Below are 24776 nucleotides of genomic sequence, written 5' to 3' on the forward strand. Positions count from 1 at the left end.
CTTGGCCTTTGCAGCTCACACGGATTACAAAGTTTATGAAATGGATATTAAATGTGCATTTTTGAATGGAGATCTTGAAGAAGAAGTTTATATTGAACACCTTGATGGATTTTCATTGACAGATAACAATGATATGGTTTGCAGAATAAGAAAAGCTTTGTATGAACTAAAACAAGCTCCAAGAGCCTGGTATGCAAGATTGGATAAGTATCTCTTAAAAATTGGTTTTACTAAAGGAAATGCAGATAGCAATCTATATTACAAAGTAACTAATGATTGCATTTTGATTATGGAAGTATTTGTTGATGATATAATCTTTGGAGGAGAAGATGGATTATGCAAAGAATTTTCTCTTAAAATGCAACATGAATTTGAAATGTCTATGATTGGAGAAATAAAATTCTTTTTAGGATTGTAGATTTTACAGACTAATAAAGGCATATTTTTGAGTCAATCTAAGTACTTGAAAGAACTACTCAAGAAATTTGGGATGGAGAACTCTAAACCGGTAAGCACACCTATGACTACAAATGACAAATTATCTCAAAGGGATGAATCTACACCTGTTAATCCAACTAGATACAAATCTATGATAGGAGGCTTACTGTATTTGACACAAACCAAACCTGATATTATGAATGCAGTATGTATAGTTTCTAGATTTCAGAGTAATCCCAAGGAAAATCATGAATCAATAGTAAAAAGGATTTTCCGGTACTTACAAGGCACAACAAATCTTGGATTATGGTATCCTAAAGATGAAAATTTTGATCTATATGCATACACAGATGCAAATTGGGTAGGAGATGTGGATGATAGAAAGAGCACCACTGGAGGAGCATTCCTTCTTGGAAAGAGATTAGTTTCTTGGTTAAGTAAGAAATAGAGTTGTACATCTTTATCAACAGCAGAATCAGAATATGTTGTAGCATCAACAAACTGTACACAGGTACTTTGGCTTAAACAAATGTTGAAAGACATAAAGGTAAAATGCAAGGAACCTATTACTATATATTGTGATAACACTGCAGCAATTGATATATCTAAGAATCCAGTATTACATTCTAAAACAAAACTTGTTTCTATCAAATTGAATTTTCTAAGGGAAAAAGTTGAAGAAAAGGAAATAAAACTGATTTATGTGAATACTAAAGAACAACTTGCAGATATTTTTACAAAACCTTTGCCTAAGGAAACTTTTGAGTATCTCAGAGATTAGCTTGGAGTCTTACCTCCACTAGTAGAGACTTAGACAGTTGATAATTGTCATCAACCGACAGAATTAAATGGACAAATCTTTTATTCTGGTATTTGATGAGGAAGCTACTTCTCAGGGGGAGTAGTTGGTATATTGAATTGGTTGGTATTTTGTAACCTTTTTGTGACTTTGGCATTTTGATGTTAAAGGGGGAGAGATATATGGAAAAGCATTAAGGAAAAATATATGGAAAATATTTTTTAGGAGAGATTGGTATTGTAAATAAATCTTTGTATAAACACATATTACTCCCAGGGGGAGAATTGGTTTTTGTACTTGGCATTTCTATTTTGGCACTTTGATGGTTTTTCCATCTTGTGTTGCCATCAATGCCAAAGGGGGAGATTGTTGGTATTTTGGTATGGTTTTGTCATTGATGTCAACACCTGCTAAATACACCTACTTTGGAGATCCAACAACATTCACCAGCAATCAGTAAAATGCTCAAACAATCACCGGTATATGGTTAACCGGCAGGATATAATGTTCACTGGTACCTGCAATGACATGGAAGACACTTGGTAATGTCGAAGACATCATGTGGACACTTTTCCTTGAAGTAATATCATTGGTATATTCTTATTTGCATATTTGCTTTTACCGGCAAATAGGTCCAGGTTATCTAGGGTTACACCGACAGGTTTATCTTTTCCAGATCAGCATGGCACGCTATGGAGATGATTTATTATTGTTGTAAACGCATTAAGCCGACATGTTTAATCGGTTATTGCATCGGATATTGTATTATTTGTAAAATGTTTTATTGTAATATCTTGTAGAGCCGACCTACTAAAATTGGTCTTAGGGTATGGTATAAATGTAAGATCTTATTTGTAAGATCAAGTGTGGAATGCAAAAAAGATTTAAGAAAGGATATATGTGAGATCAAGCAGAGATATACATGAAGACATCATTTGAAGGTAAAGTTAGGTTTTTGTAGAAGCATATCAGCATTACACCGGTTGTGAATCCAGCATATGAAGATGCTATTTTGTGCAATACATTCTCATTGAATTTAACCATCCAACTGTAGTCAGTGTGACTCCCATTTGTGTTTGAGCAGTGAGCTCTAGGCTATTGGCCTTTCTGCATGTGCAGACCCCTCTTGTACACTTACTATCTATAGTAGTATCATTTGATTGTGGGTAAGGTTTCCCATTGTGGTTTTTCCCCTTACAGGGTTTCCACGTACAAATATTTGTGTCATGTGTTGTGATTGACTTTGTGCTTATGTTTCATGCATTAATTCTTACTGGTACAACATTTCCTGTTAACACTATTTACCGACACAATTAACTGTCTTACCGGTATTAAGCAATAAGTTGGTTAATAATATTTTGGTTTGAATTTATTAGACAACTGATTCACCCCCCCTCCTCCTCTCAGTTGTCCCTGGGACCTACATATACATGTTCTTTTGCTTTGGAGAATATGAAGTGTTGGTAATCACAATGTACACAGATTGGTTTTAGTAGTAAATCCATAGAAGTAACCTTTCAAAGTAGTGTAGTTTCATTGTAGTCTAGTATGGCAATGTGAAAATCACAACCTATATGTTTCCTGCAAAACCTCAAAAGCATAAGTTATTATGTTCAAATATTTGAAAGTTGAAAAGCCAGAAAGTGAAAAATTATGTAATAGTTGTGCTATTCTATGAATTTGTATTTTAAGCTTGGGGAAGCATGTTGAAGTTACTTTTAGATACTACACATGTATTCTTTATTGTATGCCTTTACTATGATACCACAGCTGCTTCCTTACTTGAACAAAAGTTTGTTTAATCTTAAGGAAATGAATATGAATTGTATGAGAGGGCATCTGTTGTTTTCTTTACTATATTTCTAAGAAATATTTTTACTAGTGTTTGTATGCTACTATTGCTTTGGAGGGGTCCTCATTGTACAGGTTCATTTGGAACTAGATTATATTTGCTTTGGTCTTTTTGTAATATTCAAATTTTAGGTGAGTATATACTATATAGACAGTGTATTAAGAGTTGGAGACCATTTCATTCTTCTATGCTTTTAAACAAGTTTTATGGGGGTTGAAGAGTTAGAGAGGAAGAGGCACATTTAGGTGTTATAATTTTAATGAACCAAGGTACCCATCATTCAAATTTCCTAAATGGAGTGAAGATAAGAATGATAGGAGGGCAAACTTGACACAAGAAGACACAAAAGGAGAAGAACAATAACCTATCTTGGCATTTCTAGAGGAAGGAGAGTTATTACTCATGAGGAAAGTACAACCATCACAACAAGAGAGGATCTTCAAGACAAATTGTCTAATCCATGGCAAGGTATGAAATTTGATTGTTGATTTAAGGGCTTGTCACAATTTGGTTGCTTATGAAGTCAAAAATTTGAATTTACAAACCCTTGCACATCCTAAGCCATATTTTGCTACATGGGTTAGTGAAGGTCAGAATATGTTGGTAAAGGATCAAGTAGTCATAAATTTCTCCATTGATAAGTATGTTGATAGAATTTTATGTGATGTCATGGATATGAGTTGTGGTCATTTAATTTAAGTATGTTGATAGCAAAAGATCATCGTAAATTTGTCAACCTTTCCTTCATTTAAACCAAGTAAACCTTTATGTATATGTATATGCATATGCATATGCAAATGCATATATGCATATGGATATGTATATATATATGCATATGCATATGTATATGTATATGTATATGTATATGTATATAGAAAGCTTACTATTATATATACTAATTCAATAATCCAACAATTTTATTTGAGAAGTAATTCATTCCTTTAAATATTATTAACAACCAAAGGGTTGAAGTTCAATCAATCAATCATAAATGGTGTAGGTGATGGCGTGTTTCTTAATTATACCATCCATAAAAGGCTTATACTATTATATATATAAAAAATCAATAATTCAACAATTCTATTTTGAAAAGTACTCCCTTAATTTAAAAATTATTAGCAATCAAATGGTTGTACTTAACAGTTGAGCATAATTGGTGAGGGTGATGATATGTTTCTTGATTATACAATCCACAAAATGCTCAAAATTAATGAAAATCTTTTACTCAAATACATCATCGGTGGAAAGCTGCAAAATGCCATTTTCATACATAAGCAAGACATACTCAATTGGGCACAATCACCAAGAGAATGGTTAAAAATGTGTTTGAGATTATTGTCCTAATTGTGGTGTGGTCACCAAGAGATCACCATAAATTTGTCAACCTTTACTTCATTTAAACCAAGTAAACCTTTATGTATATGCATATGCATATGGATATGCATATGCATATGTATATAGTTTTGTGTATTCATTAAAGATCATTGTCCTAATTGTGGTATGGTCACCAAGAGATCACCGTAAATTTGTCAACCTTTCCTTCATTTAAACCAAGTAAACCTTTATGTATATGTATATGCATATGCATATGCATATGGATATGTATATGTATATGCATATACATATGTATATGTATATGTATATGTATATGATCTTTTATGAATATAGAAAGCTTACTATTATATATACTAATTGATGCTCTGCAAAAAGGATTAGAAAATCTGTTTGATGGCAACACACACAAGAGCACAAGAAACAAACGTTAGTGTTAGCAACAAAAGATTATCTTAAACAGGCATATCAAGAGAGATATTAAGCATGAAATAGAAAGCATATAAACATAGAATAAAATAGCTAGTCAAGATGTTCATAGTTGCTCCTCCCTTGTTCCTCTCCTCTCCAAGTCCCAAATGAGTGTAGCTCTTAGCTTTTAGCACTAGCCATGGATGCCATATGGAGATTCAAGATAGTTGAATATGATAAGCAAATTCTATGCAAGAGTAGATAGTGATGCTATGAAAAAGCTCTATGCTAATGCCAGCATAACAACAATACTCTAATGCTTCTTTTTTGCTTGAGGAGAAGGGTTCTATTTATAGAAGAAATGGGGAAATGAAGGGTTAAGATTGAGTAATCTTAACAAGGGTTAGGATTGAAAGATATTCAATCCATGTGAGACTTTCAACCCAATCCCATGTTGACAAGTGTCACCATGAGGAGGCTTGAGAGGAGAGATAAGGAGCATTAAATGCTTGAGGGGACATGATGGTTACCCTAGTCAAAGAAATAAATGCTTTGAAGAGACACATGGGTTACATGAGGGTTAAGTTAGGGGTCAAAGTCCTTAACCATGGGTGCAAGTGGAATTAACCATTAATGGTCATGTAAGAGCCATAAGTGGTTTGGAAGACTTTAGAGGTTAATTTGTTGAACACACAAAGCATTAATTGATTTTCAAAGACTTTGAAGTCTTTGAGAAGTGACTTCAATTTGCTTAGGAATGTGACAATATTTAGGGGATGGATTAGGTTAATTAGGAAGGGTTTAGAAGAATCTAGAAGGGGTTTAGGCATGCAAGTGGATTTTGTAGGAAAATGCAAGTGGGAGAAATTTTGGTATTTTCAATTAAAATAAAATCATTTATTTCAATTAAATGGTGTAATTTGCATTTGGATAAATATTCAAATAAATATTAATTTATTTAAATGAGAAAAAGGAAGATAAAGCATTAAAATGCTTGAAGACTTTGAGGGAAACCATTAAAGGCTTGAAGACTTTAAGGAAAACCATTAAAGTCTTAAGAAGACTTTAAGGGAAGCCATTAAGTTTGAAGACTTTAAAACCATCAAGTTTGAAGACTTTAAGGGAAACCATTAAAGACTTAAGAAGACTATAGAAGGAAGCCATCAAGTTTGAAGACTTTAAAGGCATCAAGTTTGAAGACTTTAAAGGCATCAAGTTTGAAGACTTTAAGGGAAACCATTAAAGGTTTCAAGTGGGTGAGGATAAATAGGATTTTAAATAAATAATTTATTTAAAATAGTTGTGCAACTTGCTTTTGTAGGAAAATACAAGTGGGTGGAGGATAAAGGTGATTTAAATAAATTATTTATTTAAAATAATTGTGCAACTTGCATTTGTAGGAAAATGCAAGTGGGTAGAGGATAAAGATGATTTAAATAAATGTTAATTTATTTAAATGTGAGAGGTGGAATTTTGGGGGATTTAAATAAATATTAATTTATTTAAATGTGAGAGAATATTTAATTAAATAAATATGATTTATTTATTTAATTAATGGTCTGAATTTGGTTAAGTGAATTAAATCAAATAAATTGAATAATTTATTTAATTAATAGGAGAAGAGGGTTAAGATGAAATAATTAAATATTAATTTAATTAATTATTAATTGATGGTTAAATAATCAAATAAATACTAAGTATTCATTTAATTAAGTGGACAGATTTATGTGACTACATTTGCCCCTCTTTGAGACGGTGTAGTTTATCGCGTCGTTTCAAAGAAAGAAAAATAGGTGTGAGGAAATGCCCCATAAAATGTAAATTTAATGGGTGGTATGCCCCCTCGAGAGATGGGCCGAATTTTTTTGAAAAATCGGGCGATCTCTCGAAAAAGAATGAAAAGTGGAGGGGAGGTAGAATAGAAGAAATTAGAACTAATGATGAAAGAATGGGAGAAAATGGAGTGAATATGAAGAAACGACAAGCCAGTGAGTACCCTGAGGTCATGCAAGAGATACATAGTAGATGTAGTGTGGGGTTTGGATTGATGCTATACAATTGATCAAAATTGGTTGGACAATCTGGTGCAATCGGTTTAATTACCCCAGTCAAGTCAAAGCATGACAGTTGATGTTAATTGGTCGCTTGGACATGATAAAGTCTGAGTAAGTGAATCAAAGTGACCTGATGTGACTTAGACAATTGATGTAATTGTCCGATGAAGTCAAGGTATATGAAGAAAAATACTCGTTGAGACATAGACAATTGATGTAATTGTCTGTTGGATTGTGTTTGATTGGTTGATCAATTGATAGTATGTGCATGTGATGGATGGTTGTGGGGAATCATGCCAACCCCGTTGAGACTAGGTCATTATGATAAATGCCTGATGTAGTCTAGGATTACCATGATCGATTACCTGTTGAGACCTGAAGATACTTGATTAGAGTATTTGTTGATAGTCTAGGTGTGTGGGAGTCGATGTACCTATGCAGATAGAGTAACTTTCTTGACTTATTGGATGACTTAGGATAGGAAACACAATCCCTCCTATTTAGAGATGGATGGTGATGAACGTGGCTTGATTAGGTTGATTGGGACACGATGTAGGGTATGTGATGGTGATTATCGAGATGGGGAGGGTGGGGAGGGGTTCAATGTTAGATAGAAGAAATGGAGGACCTATTACATTCCTATGAAAGAAGAGAAAAATAGAGTATCCATTGTCATTACTATGTATGAATGATATGCAGCTATTTATGAATGTATGGATGGATGGAATACAATGGAATGCAATATATACAAATGAGATGGAATGATGATCCATGGTGCTTTATTTTTCATCATTGAGCTTTAAAATGTTGTAAGAAAATACAAGCAACTTGACATAAAGATTCAAGATGACCAAAGTATTTCTTACATGGATTTTGATATAGCAAGTTAATACAAGCAACTTGATATAATGGATCAAGTTGACCTAAGTATTGCTTGCAGAACAGGCAAGGATTATCTCCTTTCATGCATGACTTGGATCGTCCTCCTTGATCTTAGGCTGATCATATCCTGAGACAAGTACATACCGTAATAAGAGATAAAACCTTTATCCAGTTTGGATGAGGTAGGAGGAACCAAAGAAAAAGCATTGTACTTGCAAACAAACAGTATATACATAAAGAATAAAGAATAAGGATCTTTGGTAATAGTTCGTGCTCATATGGTCAAGGTATACGCTGTAGTCAGCAAGCCGTAGTGATCTATGACTGTATTTTTGCCTCTAATCACATGGCTTAGTGAACTTCCCATGTAGACACCATTAGTACATGCCCTAGAACTTCATCGAAAATAATGTGCAAACAATACAAAACAATGCTGAAAGATCCCAATACAGATAAACGAATGATTGTACTCACAAACCAACCAAGTATTTGATAGCTTAACATAATTTTCTTGTCAAAGAAAACGTCACTTTTGTCTTTGTTTTGGTAACGAAGGATGCATCCTTGTTGAAAGTTTTGAGTGTTGATGTTGATTGTATGGTTGATTGATAAGTGGTCATCGTGTGAGTATTTTGTCAATGTTTGTTTTGGTATCTGCATGGATGAGTATGTACAAAGTGTTGCCATGTTTTTGTGTAATTTTCGATGTTTTCTGATGTTTTTGGATTTTAAATTGTTTTGAATGTTTTTGGATTTTGTGAAACAATTTTGAATGTTTTTGGATTTTTGCGAGATATTTTTGAATGTTTTGGATTTTTGATGATTGCTTGAATGATGAACTTTAATGAATCATAAGACAATATAGAATCCACTTCCATCGATAGGTTAAGGGCATTGCCCCCAGTTTTAGACATGACTATGAAAAAGCGAGATTGCCAGACGCATGGAGTATTTTCTTAATTGCAGATGAATAACAAGCCATGGTTTCGGATGGATGGATGTGTGTATGAATGTGATCACAACAAGCTTGAAAGATACTGGAGCCATTGCCTTTACGAGTGGCACCTATTTGCCAGGTTTTTACCATCGCACTTACCCAAGGTGCCACCAGAGTGGTTGTTCACCATTTGGATGCATGATTTTTCTTTACTTTTTTGAATGTTTTTGTATTTCTTCAGGATATTTTTCTGAATGTTTTTGGTATTTTCTGGTATGCAGGGGAGCCTGATGCTCTGTATAGCTTAGGTATAAAACCGTTTTAGGTGCATGTTGTTAATTGGATCTGTGAGCGGTTCTCCTTCTGATGTAGCCAACTGATATGCCCCGGACCCGAATACAACAGTGACAACATATGGGCCCAGCCAGTTTGATTCAAACTTTCCCTGATGTTCTCTATGTGGTTGGTTGCGAGGATTCTCTCATAGAACAAGATCACCTACCTCAAATGTACGAGATCTAACTCGGTGATTGTAGCTTCTACTCATGCGCTGCTGATAGGCTTTGAGGTGATTGTATGCAGCTTGTCATTTCTCATCAAGTAACTCTAAACCCTGAAGACAGGATACTCTGTAGGCTTCGTCATCGATGAGATTGTGCAAGGAAACCCATAATGATGGTATCTCGACCTCAATAGGCAAGATAGCTTCTGCACCATAGACCAACAAATAAGGAGTTGCACCTGTAGGGGTTCGAATTCTAGTTCGATATGCCCATAGCGCTAGATTTAGTTGAACATGCCAATCACGACCGGCATCATTGACTGTCTTCTTTAGGATCCTCAATATGTTTGTATTGGATGCTTCGGCCTGACCATTGCCTTGTGGGTAATAGGGGGTGGAAAAGCGATGTTGGATATGAAATTTTTCACAAAGTTCGCAAACATCCTGATTTTTGAAAGGAAGACTGTTATCTGTGATGATGGACATGGGTACACCATACCGGCAGATGATGTAGTTGAGGATGAATGAGGCGATCTGCTTGCCGGTGACTTGGGTAAGTGGAACAGCTTCGATCCACTTTGTGAAATATTCAGTGGTGGTAATAATGAATTTATGGCCATTGGATGAAGATGGATGAATCTTACCCACAAGGTCAAGGCCCCATTGACAGAAAGGCCATGGTGTCATGATTGGTTGCAGTTCTTGGGCCGGTGCATGTATCAGGTCGCCATGAACTTGACATTTCTTGCATTTTTTGACGAAGTAGTAGGAATCCTTTTCCATAGATGGCCAATAATATCCAGCTCACATGAGTTTCTTGGCTAGTGATGGACCACTTGAGTGAGTCCCACAAATTTCTTCATGTACCTCTTCCAAAGCCTTTGTTATCTCATCTTGTTCCAGACATCGAAGGAGAGTACCATCAAGACCGCGTCGGTATAGGGTTTCGGCAATAATGGTATATCGATCATTTTGGCGAATGAAGGTTTTACGTTGGTTATTTGATTGGTTGGGAGGAAGGGTGTGATCGCAGAGATAGGTGTAGAACTCACCATACCATGGGGATTTAGAACCAACAAGGCGACATATCATCTCAGATTCAGGGATATCATAAGCGGGGATCCAAAGCTGTTCTACCAAGAACTCATAGCGTGTTGAATTTTGTGGAAGATCTAGGAGAGATGCAATGGTAGCCATAGCATCAGCAGCTCAATTCTGATCTCTTGGTATCTGCTCAAAAGTGATAGTAGTAAATGATGTCTTTAGAGTGTCCACCATTTGCTTATATGGCATGAGTTTATCATCTTTGGTCTGATATTCATCCGTTGCTTGTCGAATGACTAGTTGGGAATTGCCATCTACTTGTAGTTCTTGTAATTTCCATTGTACGGCTAACCTGAGTCTTGTGATCAAGGCCTCATACTCTGCTATGTTGTTTGTGCATGGAAATGTGAGCCTGTAAGACTTCGGGATGCTATCACCCTAAGGTGTGATAAACAGAATGCCTGCCCCTGAGCCATGCCTAGTGTATGAACCATCAAAATATAGTTTCCATGGTTGTGCTGTTGTGATCATGAATATCTCTTCATCTGGAAAATTGGAAATGAGAGGATGATCACCTATGAGAGGTGCATCGGCCAACTGATCTGCAATAACCTGCCCTTTGATAGCTTTATGATCGACATACTCGATGTCAAATTCACTTAGAATCATCACCCATTTGGCCAAGCGACCTGTCAATGCTGCTTTGCTGAGTAAATACTTGAGTGGATCAATCTTTGCAATGAGTTGTACCTTGTGTGTTAACAGATAGTGCCTCAGTTTAGTGGCTGCCAAGATTGCTGCTAAGCAAGCTCGCTCAATAGGTGTGTAATTGAGTTCATAGCCCACCAGTGTGCGAGAGATGTAGTAAACAGCACACTCTTTTCCTTCTGCATTATGTTGTGCGAGTAGTACATCCAATGCTATACTGGTTGCTGAGATATAGAGTAACAACGGTCTACTTGGATCTAGTGGGATCAATAATGGTGGATTCATGAGATAGTCTTTAAGCATCTGAAATGCTTGCTGGCATCGGGCATCCCACTGAAAGCAGATGTTCTTGTGTAGCAAGTGTGTGAATGGGTGACACTTATCAGCCAGTTGTGCAATGAATCTTTAGATGGATTGAAGCCATCCTTGTAATGTCCTTAGCTGATTGATATTCTTTGGAGGTGGCATGTCCATGATTGCTTTTACCTTTGTTGGGTCGACCTCAATACCTTTGCTTGAGACAATTTATCCTAGAAGCTTCCCGGAGGTCACTCCAAAGACACATTTCTTTGGGTTGAGTCGAACATGGTATTGTTCCAATCTATCAAAGATTTTATCTAAGATGTGGAGATTCCCTTCTCTGGTGAGTGATTTTGCTAGTAAGTCATCAACATAATCTTCCATCATGGTATGCATCATGTCAAGGAAGATGGTGGTCATTGCTCTTTGATAGGTTGCTTCTGCATTCTTTAGACCGAAGGGCATTACATTCCAGCAACATGTGCCCCATGGACATGTGAAGGTTGTCTTATGTTGGTCCTCTGGTGCGATCTTTATTTGATTGTATCCTGAAAAGCCATCCATGAGTGAAAGCATGTCATGTCCTACTGTCAGATCCACTATGATGTCAATATTCGGTAGGGGGAAGTCATCCTTAGGACATGCCTTATTTAGATCTCTGAAGTCAGTACAAATGCGGATGCCCCCTTTTGGTTTGCCAACAGGAACAATGTTGGAGATCCATTCTGCATAATCAATTGGCCTAATGAAACCAACATCTAGGAGTTTCTTGAGTTCTGTTTTGACTAGCACTGCAATCTGGGGATGCATCTGAAGCTTCTGCTTGACACGTTTGGCTCCTTCTGCTACGGTGAGGTGATGCATGACTAAATCAGGATCAAGCCCAAGCATGTCTGCATATGACCATGCAAAGTTGATTTGATGCTTCTAGAAGAACTCTATAAACTTAGGTTGTTCCTCTAGAGTGAGAAGAGATGCTAGATGTATGAGATGAGGATTTTCAGGAGTCCCCACATTGTATTCTTTGGTTTCCTCAATGAGAATCATTGATCATTCTTGTTGTGCATTAGTAGGGAGAATGTCAAACCCTTCATCCTCAGGTGCCTCAGAGAGGTTTTCACCTTTGGATACGCTCTTTCTTTTTAATTTCGTTGGATCAAACAGTGCCACAATGTGGTTTTCACTGGAAGATCCATGTTTTATTGTTATATTTTTGCAGCTGAAAGGTTTGGCATCCACCCCGAAGTATGCTGCACTATTAAGTTCAATGGTGAATCCAACTTTGTGATCCCCGCTTGGTAGGTTATCCCTTAATTCAAAAAAGTCAATGATGGCCTCATCGTTTTGGAAGCCGTCAAGACATGGGGGATTTGGTTGGTTCCATTCGATGAGTTTAGGAAGGATAATGGGCATTACTGCATCGATTAGGTTAAGTGTGTTAGATGTATCAGTGAGGGTTAAGATGTTATGGTGAAGGTCGTTGATGGTACTTTCCCTGTCAGAATCAGGCGTAGGATGAGACGTAGGGTCTGTGGAAGATGTTTCTAGTTTAGGAACCCATGTGGTCTTTATCTGTGCTTCTCCATAAATAGGGATGTCTTTGCGTGGTGGAGGTGGTGATGCATCTTCCTCATCTGAAGTGTTAAGCTATACAGAATCAAATTCCCACTCATGTGAGTCGGTCTCTGAATCACTTTCCAGCATCCGATTACTATACCATACTGGGATGTCCTTTGAGTTAAATACTGCAGGTGTGATTGGTTGATGTACCTTTGTAGTGATTGGTGCTGCAGGAATGTCAAACGGGATAAAAGAATATGGTACAGGGAGTATTGGCAATGTTGACTTAGTGGCTTATGCCGAAACTACTGGTGCCATAGATGTTGTTGTAGGCTTTGATACAGTTGTTGCTGCTAATGGTACTATGGATGTAATGGCTGCTACGGATGGGATTATTGGTTTGATTGGTGGGATGATTGGTATTGTAGACGGTGGTGTTGGGATTTTGAGCTTCGGTGGGGTAGTCGGGATGGTGCTTGAAGCTACTTTGATAATGAAAGGTGTCCTTTTTGCAGTAGGTTGACATAATGGTTTGGTGGGTTTTCCTTTGAATTTGAGTTTAGGAAATATCTCTTTTTCAAAGCCTAGGCCTGTATTACCTTTGGGCTTTAATTCTGGTAGCAGAGGTTCATGTCATCCTTGTTTGCAATATCCTAAAGCACTCTGACCATCATATCCCATTCTTTGCATAATGAGGAGACCTTTGCCATACTGATCTGTAGGAAGTCTAACTTGCGGTATATTAGTGGTGATGGGATCTTTATAGATCCAATCCACTAAGTCCTAATCTTGGATTTCTTCTTCTTGACTCTTTCCAAGGATGAAAGGCATCAAAGCACATGCAAGCATGTTTAGTGGTTGCTGGAGTAACTGTTGTGGTTTACCATGTGTTCGAGGAGAAGTGGGCATTTGTCCCACACAAAAGAGTTGACTCAAGTTGTATTCCTCGGGACCTTCCTCTGCTATTTTCATCTTAAGCTTTTCTTGCTTTGGTATAGTGGTGTTCAAACTGGCAAGAGAGGCTGGACTTATATATGATATGGAGGAAATGGCTTCTCTATTATTAGGAATAGTAATCTCTGGTTGATGGCTGATATTATGGCAAAATGCAAAGGGGTTTGCATCGCCCAGGATTGTGATCTCTACACCATTATGTGGGAACTTGATACATTGATGGTAGGTAGATGGAACGGCTTGCATGGCATGTATCCAAGGTCTCCCTAATAATAGATTGTATGGCAGAGGAAGGTCCAGAACCTGACAGATGATGTGCTTTACCACAGGGCCCATGCGGATTGGTAGTACCACAGCTCCTTTGGATGAACGCTCTGCATCGTCATAGGCTTTGATTGTGATCTTCTTACGAGGATCCACTGATTCTACCGCATAGCCCAATGCTGTGACCAACTGTAGTGTACAAATGTTCAGGCCTACTCCATTATCGATCAAGACTCGCTTGATCCTGTGTTGGTTGATAAAGCCTTCAATGTGTAGCGAAGCGTTATGAGGTTGCTGAAAGGAAGAGTTGTCACTTTCGGAAAAAGTGAGACAAGGTGATGACTTTAGACTTCCAACCATTGCTTGAAATTGGTCTATATTCAGGTTTGCAGGGACTGACGCCTCTTGGAGTGCTTGATCCAAGATAGTTTTATGAGATGGCGATAGACACAAAAGCTCTAAAATGGATATAAGCGTAGGGGTTTTGTCTAATTGTTCCACAAGATTGTATTGCTTTGGGATGGAGGTGGTGCCTTGTGGAGCTGCCTTTATGGTAACTTTGCCACAGCGTGTAACAACATTGCAATTTGAGTTGGGATTTTTGAAGGTTATAGTTGCAACTTGTTCATTGGCATCATACAAGTGATTTACAGTGTAATTATACGTAGCCTGTGTATAATCAGTGGTATCAGTGCCTTGCCTAGAAGTGGAAGGACCCCTTTGATCTTGTGATGGAAGTGGATTTTTGAACATCAGATGATCATTATTTGTTGTTTTTGGGTCATGTCCTTCAATTTCAATTTCTCCTTGATCAATAAGATCCTGAATGAGATCTTTCAATCGGTGACAATTACTTGTCTTGTGCCCTCTTCCTTGATGGAATTCACAGTGTTCAGTATCTCTCCACCATGCCGGTTTGACCTGAGGCTCATAGTTTGATAGTTTAGATAGAGTGACCAAATTTTGAGAAATGAGTTGTCGCAATACTGTTTCAATGGGTTTCCCTAAGGGAGTGTATGTGCGTTTCTATTTTTGCTGACGAGGTCTAGGTTCATCATGAGATGTGATGCGACCTTGATTAGAAGGAACATTTGTGTTGTTTTGAGGTGGAGGATTTTGTCCTGCAATCTATACCACAAGTTGTGCATTTTGGATAGTCCGGGCATCCACAACCCCATCATTGACGATATTCTTGTTTTTAGTCCAGAAGCTTGGTTTATCACTATTGAAGCACAGGCGAGGACCATCTTTTGGTTCATTAAGATTTTGATGAGTCCTTTCTTGATGAGTGCCCATTCACATTTTAAACCCTTGGTGATCATATCATTAAAAGAGTCTGTGTCTTTGACATCCAAGTGAAATTCCATTTCTTCGTTTAAGTTGGAAATGAATATTTCCACTAGTTCTTGTTCAGGTAACTGAAGAGAACATCTGCTAGACATTTGGCGCCATCGTTGTAGGAATACTGAGAATAGCTCACCTGGTTTTTGTTTGGTGTTGCACAGATCAGCCATGGTGATGTCACGTTCAATGTTATGAGAGTAATGAGCGAGGAATTTTTGGATAAGTTCCTCAAATGTTCTAATGCCACCTGGTAGTCGAGAAAACCATGATGTGGTTGTTCCTCCCAAGCTTTGGCGAAAAAGGCGCATTAGGTATGTGTCTTCATATGCTATCCCCCTTTCCTCTATATTTTTCAAATTTGGTTGTTTTGAATCCTCGTGGAAATGGTGGCATGTAAAGATTCCTATCAAAAGGATAGGGACAGATGTCATTGAGTGAGAATTGGTTAGTCTTGACACCACTATGAAGCTATTGGGCGAGATTCTCGACTTGTTGCCGCAACATCTCCATTTCATTTGGAGGAGGAGGTGGTGGGTTACCTCGAGGAATGTTATATCTGATGGGATCTCTACCTCTTTCCTCTTCACGGCGACTTTGTCTTTCTGATGCTTGTCTTAATTGGGCAAGATCAAAGTCAGAGGGGAGTTTTGCTCCTTCTTGAGTGAGTCTTAAGAAGTGAGCATCCGCATTACTCCTGAGTATTTCGTCAAAAAGTCTGTTAAAGAAAGGGTTATGCTGAGCCCTTTCTATTGTTGCAGGAGTGGGAGTACTTGGGTTTTCGTCATCTGCATTTCCTCCAAGTGCTTCTTGAAATTCATTGAGATTTTCCTCTTCTTCTTCTTCCCTTTCTATTTCTCATTGCCTGGACTGTGATCGGGTTTGGGCCATTTTGTTTATAAGCTTTTTGTTGAAGTTGTGTGAAAATGATGATGAGTTTTTGTTGAAATGAGAGATTGATGGTTGGTGAATTGTGTTGCACGTGGATCTCTAACACCTTTAAGGTGGATGTAACCGAAATTCCTTTTTTGAATTGCTTGTTTGTTTGATAAGTTTTGATGTGATAAGGTGTAGAGAAATCTGAGATGTGTTACAGATTTAACTACCTAGTAATGAGAGGATTCACTCATGAACTAGTTTTAACCTGCGTAGATGTGTCTCTTAGGATGAGCTTATCCTAGATGTAGAAACAATCTAAAAAGTGATGTGATGTGTTTGATTTCAAGCAATATCTAAAAGAGAACTTGGGACAAGAATCTCTTAATGTTTTGAGAGTTGGGACGGATTGATGATGAAGTGATGATGTATGAGTGAGATGATGGATGAAAATGTTTTCAACTTCAATAAAAACTTTGTGTTACAAATGGGACAAACTCTATCTCTTCCCTTTCAGGTGTTGGTGGTATTTCTCGAGCTATGTTGTATGTGATACAAACATTTGGGAAGAAGTTGGGATTAATCTTTCCTCCTTGGTTTTTGTGATAACTCAGAGCTCTATATTGCATAAAAGCTCTGCAGTTCAATGATTCAGAATCAAATTCGTTTGTTTTTCCTTGAAGGTAGAGATGCATGTGACGCAGAAAGACTCTATGTGAGACAAAGATTTGTCTATTTATATAGAAGAATTTCCTCCTTTTGATCAAAGCCTTTGAGCTCAATGGTCTTCTTTTCAAGTTGATATTCTGATGATGCTTCTTCTTTCGCAAGATGTGAAGAATGGTCATAAAATTTGACTCTTTGTTGTTTGTACCTTGTTTTTGATGTTTTTGGTTGTTTTGACAGATGTTTGGTTGGATAAATACTTTGTTTTTGGGAAGTGATTTTCTGATTTTTCTTTGACAAGAAAACAAAGCAAGCACACAAACACAAGAATGTTGCCTAAAAGGCACAAATGAGTATGGGTCTAGATCAACCCAATCCTTGGACTTTTATATAACCCTTCCTTTAGATGTATTTTAAGGTGTATTTCCAAAGCTTGAAGTCGGCTCAATTTGCACTTGGTCTTGACTAAAATGAACACACTTCAAACACTTTTTATCCCTAAGGTCAAATGGCCAGTTGTGATAAATTTAGCCCACATCTTGATATTTCTTCGACTTTGGTACTACATACCTTATGAATCCCGCCTTGGCAGGTAAGGATGTGATATACTAAGTCTTGCATGAGCATAACAGATAGATGATCCCTATGATGGGGGAGTAACCACTTTTATCAAGCCACAAGTGACTTTTCAAAAAGCTATGTTTCTACTCAAGGAAATATGTATGGTGAGTACCTTGGGAGCAAAACCATCTTTGCTCTTGCACTAAATTATATCGCAAATATCCTTAATCAATAGAACGGGTGGGCTACTACTTAAAGGTGTTTAGTCATGTTCGATGTTTTTGGACATAAGTTCATTCTGCAGTGACTCACTTAAGAGCCTTGTAACCAATGGTGGGGCCCATTTGTCCTTTCGGCCAGTTACACTATAGGAACAGCTATACCCAAGGCTACAGCTTTCACTCACACCTGATTTCTATAGCGGCTCGAAGGATTTACCGCCCGAGGTCATTCCCAAGAGTGATGTGTCTCTTGGCAGGCCTCTCTTAAAAAGATAAAATTTTGAGTGTTACTAACACTTTTCTCTTGCACCTAGGACCACGAAAGCCAAGGGAGAGGATAGTGTGTGTTAGAAGTAGGACCACTCGACCAACTCTTTGCACAAGTGTGCCAAGCATGAAAAACACTTATTCTTTTTAATCTATCATTGCAACGTGATCTAACTATTTGGAGATGTTGCTCCAACAGTCATGGTGTTCTTTTTAACTTCAAAGGCAAAATATTTTGTAAACTAGGAACTTTGAAATCCTAGTCAACTGAATTGAAAACACGTCTTGCTTGAAGTAAAATTGTTTTTGAGCTTGAAGGAAAAATGGCTTGTTCTTTTTAGATCGCCCAAAACAAAGTGTTGATTGTAAATTTCTTTTAAGTTGATGCAAGAAAATAAATTTTGTTTTGTTGATTTTAAGCACCAAAATGAAGTTTGTTTCCTAACTTGCAAGAAATAAAGTTGTTTTGTATAAGTTTGTGGTTCTTTTTACCTTGGAACAATGAAATTCTTTTTAAGAGCCCCAAACAAATGTGTGATTCTTTTTTTAAAAGCCCAAATTTGAAATGTGAAGTTAATTTTAAACCAAAATAAAAAGTGAATTCATTTTTAAAACCAACTTCAAAAACAAGTTAGTAAAAAATATAAATCTACTTTTTAATCTAATTTAAATCTGCACAAAAGAGAAAAATAGTTAGTAAAATCCACCTATTTGGTGGGCTTCTACAAGCCTAATTAATTTTTTTTTTTGGTTTTTTTTTTTTTTTTGGTTACAAGGTGATTTGTACAATGTTTTGTTACAATAGCGCTAGTCTGCGTTTGAATAGAGGCACTATTTAACACAAACGCACTGAAAGAAAGGGAAAGACAGAGAAGGCAAAAGCACTGAAATAGGGTGAAAAGCGCCAAAATAATGTCAAACGCACCAAAACAGTGTCAAAAGCGCAACCTGTGTGACATTTTCAACATTCAAATATGTTATTGGTTAAAAAAAAAGTTGATCTTTTTGGTGTTTGGATTCACGTCGGGTTCACCAAATGATGCTCTGCAAAAAGGATTAGAAAATCTGTTTGATGGCAACACACACAAGAGCATAAGAAAAAAACGTTAGTGTTAGCAACAAAAGATTATCCTAAACAAGCATATCAAGAGAGATATTAAGCATGAAATAGAAAGCGTATAAACATAGAATAAAATAGCTAATCAAGATGCTCATAGTTGCTCCTCCCTTGTTCCTCTCCTCTCCAAGTCCCAAATGAGTGTAGCTCTCAGCTTTTAGCACTAGCCATGGATGCCATATGGAGATTCAAGATAGTTGAATATGATAAGCAAATGCTATGCAAGAGTAGATAGTGATGCTATGAAAAAGCTCTATGCTAATGCCAGTATAACAACAATACTCTAATGCTTCTTTTTTGCTTGAGGAGAAGGGTTCTATTTATAGAAGAAATGGGGAAATGAAGGGTTAAGATTGAGTAATCTTAACAAGGGTTAGGATTGAAAGATATTCAATCCATGTGAGACTTTCAACCCAATCCCATGTTGACAAGTGTCACCATGAGGAGGCTTGAGAGGAGAGATAAGGAGCATTAAATGCTTGAGGGGACATGATGGTTACCCTAGTCAAAGAAATAAATGCTTTGAAGAGACACATGGGTTACATGAGGGTTAAGTTAGGGGTCAAAGTCCTTAACCATGGGTGCAAGTGGAATTAACCATTAATGGTCATGTAAGAGCCATAAGTGGTTTGGAAGACTTTAGAGGTTAATTTGTTGAACACACAAAGCATTAATTGATTTTCAAAGACTTTGAAGTCTTTGAGAAGTGACTTCAATTTTCTTAGGAATGTGACAATATTTAGGGGATGGATTAGGTTAATTAGGAAGGGTTTAGAAGAATCTAGAAGGGGTTTAGGCATGCAAGTGGATTTTGTAGGAAAATGCAAGTGGGAGAAATTTTGGTATTTTCAATTAAAATAAAATCATTTATTTCAATTAAATGGTGTAATTTGCATTTGGATAAATATTCAAATAAATATTAATTTATTTAAATGAGAAAAAGGAAGATAAAGCATTAAAATGCTTGAAGACTTTGAGGGAAACCATTAAAGGCTTGAAGACTTTAAGGAAAACCATTAAAGTCTTAAGAAGACTTTAAGGGAAGCCATTAAGTTTGAAGATTTTAAAGCCATCAAGTTTGAAGACTTTAAGGGAAACCATTAAAGGTTTCAAGTGGGTGAGGATAAATAGGATTTTAAATAAATAATTTATTTAAAATAGTTGTGCAACTTGCTTTTGTAGGAAAATACAAGTGGGTGGAGGATAAAGGTGATTTAAATAAATTATTTATTTAAAATAATTGTGCAACTTGCATTTGTAGGAAAATGCAAGTGGGTAGAGGATAAAGATGATTTAAATAAATGTTAATTTATTTAAATGTGAGAGGTGGGATTTTGGGGGATTTAAATAAATATTAATTTATGTAAATGTGAGAGAATATTTAATTAAATAAATATGATTTATTTATTTAATTAATGGTCTGAATTTGGTTAAGTGAATTAAATCAAATAAATTGAATAATTTATTTAATTAATAGGAGAAGAGGGTTAAGATGAAATAATTAAATATTAATTTAATTAATTATTAATTGATGGTTAAATAATCAAATAAATACTAAGTATTCATTTAATTAAGTGGACAGATTTATGTGACTACACTAATGAATACACCAAACTATATACATATGCATATAAATATACATATACATATACATATGCATATGTATGCATATCCATATGTATATGCATATATGCATATACATAAAGGTTTACTTGGTTTAAATGAAGGAAAGGTTGACAAATTTACAATGATCTCTTGGTGACCACACCACAATTAGGACAATGATCTTTAATGAATACACAAAATGATATACATATGCATATGCATATAAATATACATATGTATATGCATATGCATATGCATGTGTATGCATATCCATATGCATATGCATATACACAGAGGTTTACTTGGTTTAAATGAAGGAAAGGTTGACAAATTTACGGTGATCTCTTGGTGACTACACCACAATTAGGACAATGATCTCAAACACACTTTTTACCATTCTCTTGGTGATTGTGCCCAATTGTGTATGTCTTGCTTATGTATGAAAATGGCATTTTGCAGCTTTCCACCAACAATGTATTTGAGATATCTTTCATTTAGATATGGCATGCGCTTAGTCCTAGAGTGAGACTAGGGAGTTGGACCATCTCAACCGTGGTGCACCTAATCATATTAGCTATGCACCTAATCATATTAGCTTGAAACCAGTACACCTCATATTATCCTAAAACATATGCCCCCAACTGGTAGGTGGTGGGGATAGAATATCATTCGCTGTACATATCAATGACTGGATAATAATATTTTTTTTTTATAAAAATATTATCATTGTCAGAATTACGATGACTGCCAAGATTTCCACCGATGATGAAATCGTCGGACATGCAGCATTCTCGTCGGTGAAAAGGTTCTGGAGTCGTCACACTTCTGACACGAACTACACAAACATTCAATGAGGATGTTGTACGTGCAACGACACTTCATTGTTAGATGGTCATTGATGCCTCTGAATGGACTGATGACACAAGAGTTGGACAAACAGCATCACCGTTGGTGCAAAGTTCCAAATTGCTGTCAAATTTCTGATGAAATCTACAGAAGCATTCGATGGGGATGCTACATGTCTGACAACTTTTTTGACCAGAAGAGCGATCATGCCCACCATCGGCAAAGTCCATGGGATTGTCATATTTCCGATGGTGAGGGGAATCATTGACAAATCTGATGATGAGTTTTTGATGGCTACTTTTGTCGGCACTCTGATGAAAATTAGTCGCAATTCCAACAATCAGCCGTCAGAAATTAGCTCTGAATGTACTAGTGCATGTGTGTTGTAAATTGAGTTGGCAATGACATGTCTCTTGGAGGGAATTTGTATTCCTAATGCATTTTTCAAATACCTTAGTGTGGTCCCAAATAATTCTTGGATAGAGAGCCTTTGGAGTGGTCAACTCAAGTTTGACCCGTAGTTAAACTTTAGATGAGTATCTAGAGGGTCAAACTAACTCCTAAGGTTAGGTTAGGGGCTTTTCTAAAGGTCCATATGTTATACCTATGGGTAAAGGTTAATTTTAACCATGTGACCACTCCCATTTGGCTGTTTAGTCACCTCAAAAGTTGAGTTTTCCAATATGGACGAAATTCAGCTTTTGAGGATTTCACCTAGGTTAGACAACCTTCCTTTTTTGTGTCAGTTGCTCTTCCCCACTCTCTCTTCCCTTTTTCAGTTGCCAAATTTAGTAAGCCTATAAGAGGTTGGGAAGGCCAACCTATGAGATCTCACACCCTTTCCAAGAGGTTGGAAAAAGTGAGATGAGTCTACTTAGAGAAGGGTTTGAGACTTAGGATGGTGATTACCCACTCTCCATTTTTGGAGACATAGAATTCTTGTGAAGTTTTAGTTTTGGAGTTGGATTTTAATAAGTCTTGAGAAGAAAAAAGAATAGTGGATTGTGCACCTCTCCTACAACTTCTCCTCATTTCCATTTTTGGGTTTAAGGTTGGTAGAAATACTTTCTTACATATGCTTGTATAGTTAATGTGAAAAGATTGTTTATGCTTTTCTATGCTTGTTTTCTTTGTAGACTTGGGAAGTTCATTTTTGAGTTCTTCTTTGTGTTTCACTTTCATGTTGAATGGTATATGTTTTTGAGTGTTTCAAGGCCATACTCACCCTTGGGAGGGTAGAGTAGCCTTGGCGGTGAAGGGCTACTTGACAACCTAAGAGTGGTGAGAATCTCTTCTTGGAAGAGAGTGATACACATGGGTTATGGGACCCTTGTTGCATTGTTGTTTTTATGTTTATGCAATGGGGCTCATAAGCAAAGATTTGGGTTTGTATTCCATGGGGGACATAAAGATATTTTTTTGGGACAAGTATGTGACTTGTGGTGATTCTACTACGGTATTCTTGCAAACGCATTATGTTCTCCTATTTGAAAATTCTCCTCTAGGTACTTGGTCAACCTTCACCCCACAAAAAAATAGTCACTTGGTGACTTTGTTTATCCTTGGGTTGGGAGTTTTATTTTTGTGAGTCTTTCTTGTGTTGTGTTTGCATTGGTTGTATCCTGTTTAGCCTTGGTTCTCCTTGCTCGGGGGTGGCTTCATGTAGGCCTAGGTTGGGAGGCGAGCCTCCATGTTCACAACGTACAAATGTTATTGCAAATTTTCTTGGGAATAAAGAATGGAGTGGAATCTACTTGCAAGTTCCTATTTTTAATATATTGAGTTTCAAGAAAAGAAATGTATTTTGACAAGCCCTCATTTGGTAGAAATGAAGAGGCTTGAGTTTTTAACCTCTCTATTTTGTATAAAGGAAACAAGAAGAAACAAATGTGTTTTTACTTGAGTAGTTCATTCAAAGAAATAAAGAAAAAAGAAAGGCATTTGAGTTGTTTTATTGTATTTGTATATTGCTTAAATAAGTTGAAATGGAATCTTTTTTCTATTTTATTAGTTAATAAAATAAATGCATGTTGGCAATGGAAAAAAAGTAGATAAATATTTAAGTTGTTTCATTCTGTTAATCTTATCATGCTACAAAAATAAGTGTTAGAAATGCAGTTATAAATAAAAATGAACTGTTATTGATGTCTATAGTTTTAAAAAAGAAATGTAGGAAAATATTTTTTAAGTGTTAGTTTAAATCTTCTTTTAAATTTTCATCTTGCTGCTTTATTGATCAAAAAGAAATTTGAAGAATATAGTTGCAACTGTAAAATAAATTATTTCTGTCAAATTTTACATTCTGGAAATGAAAGTTCATCTTTGCTTTCCTATCAAACTCTACATTTATTAAATCTGACATTTTAGAGGGATTATTTAATCTATGCATTCTTATTGAAGTAGAAAAGATAAAAGAAAGTCATTATGGTTATTTTGACATGCCTACTCTAAGCTAGTGTAAAAGAAAATTAAAGTGCGGTTTTATATATATATATATATATGTTATTCATTTTAAATATCTATTAATTTACATCTAACTAATCTGTTGTATTTAAAAATTAAATAGATATGTTGTTGCTTGTAAATAAATAAATAAAGATTTCATATATATTTAAATCAGAACTTACATATATTTAATATTCCAATTTAAAAAGATAACAGTATATAAATCAAAACAAATATGTATATTTTCTCCAAACCTGAGGCTTTCAGCATTTGGGCTTCTTTTTCATAGTTATATATATATATATATGTATGTATGTATGTATGTATGTATGTATGTATGTTGATTAAAAAAAATATAATTAAAATATTCCATTTCATAAAAAAAAAAGTATTTTCAAACTTTAATTTCGATGGATAGTTTAGCCTCATGGTGGGGCCTGCGAGGGCCATGGCTGCCCACAGCCATAGGGCTTACCCCTGTGGCTATGGGAAGGCATCCCGACAGCCACAGGGGCAAGCCCTATGCTATGGATGGTGGCCACCATGGCGGACCACCCCCCCCCTACGCAGTCCATGTGCTACCCAACTTAGCTCTGCCCCCTCTCACACAACACTGTTGCCAAACCCTTCGGCCATGTCACCACCTTTCTCACCTCCACACGCAAACAAAAAAAACAATGATAAGTGTTGCTCAATAGAACCCTAACCCAATTTCGGGTTAGGGCAAAATGAAAAAAAAAGTAAAAGAAGAGAGTTAATAGATTTTAAAATAAACCCTAGTAAGGGTTAGAATA

This window comes from Cryptomeria japonica, chromosome 3, assembly GCF_030272615.1.
Source record: "Cryptomeria japonica chromosome 3, Sugi_1.0, whole genome shotgun sequence".
NCBI lineage: Eukaryota > Viridiplantae > Streptophyta > Pinopsida > Cupressales > Cupressaceae > Cryptomeria > Cryptomeria japonica.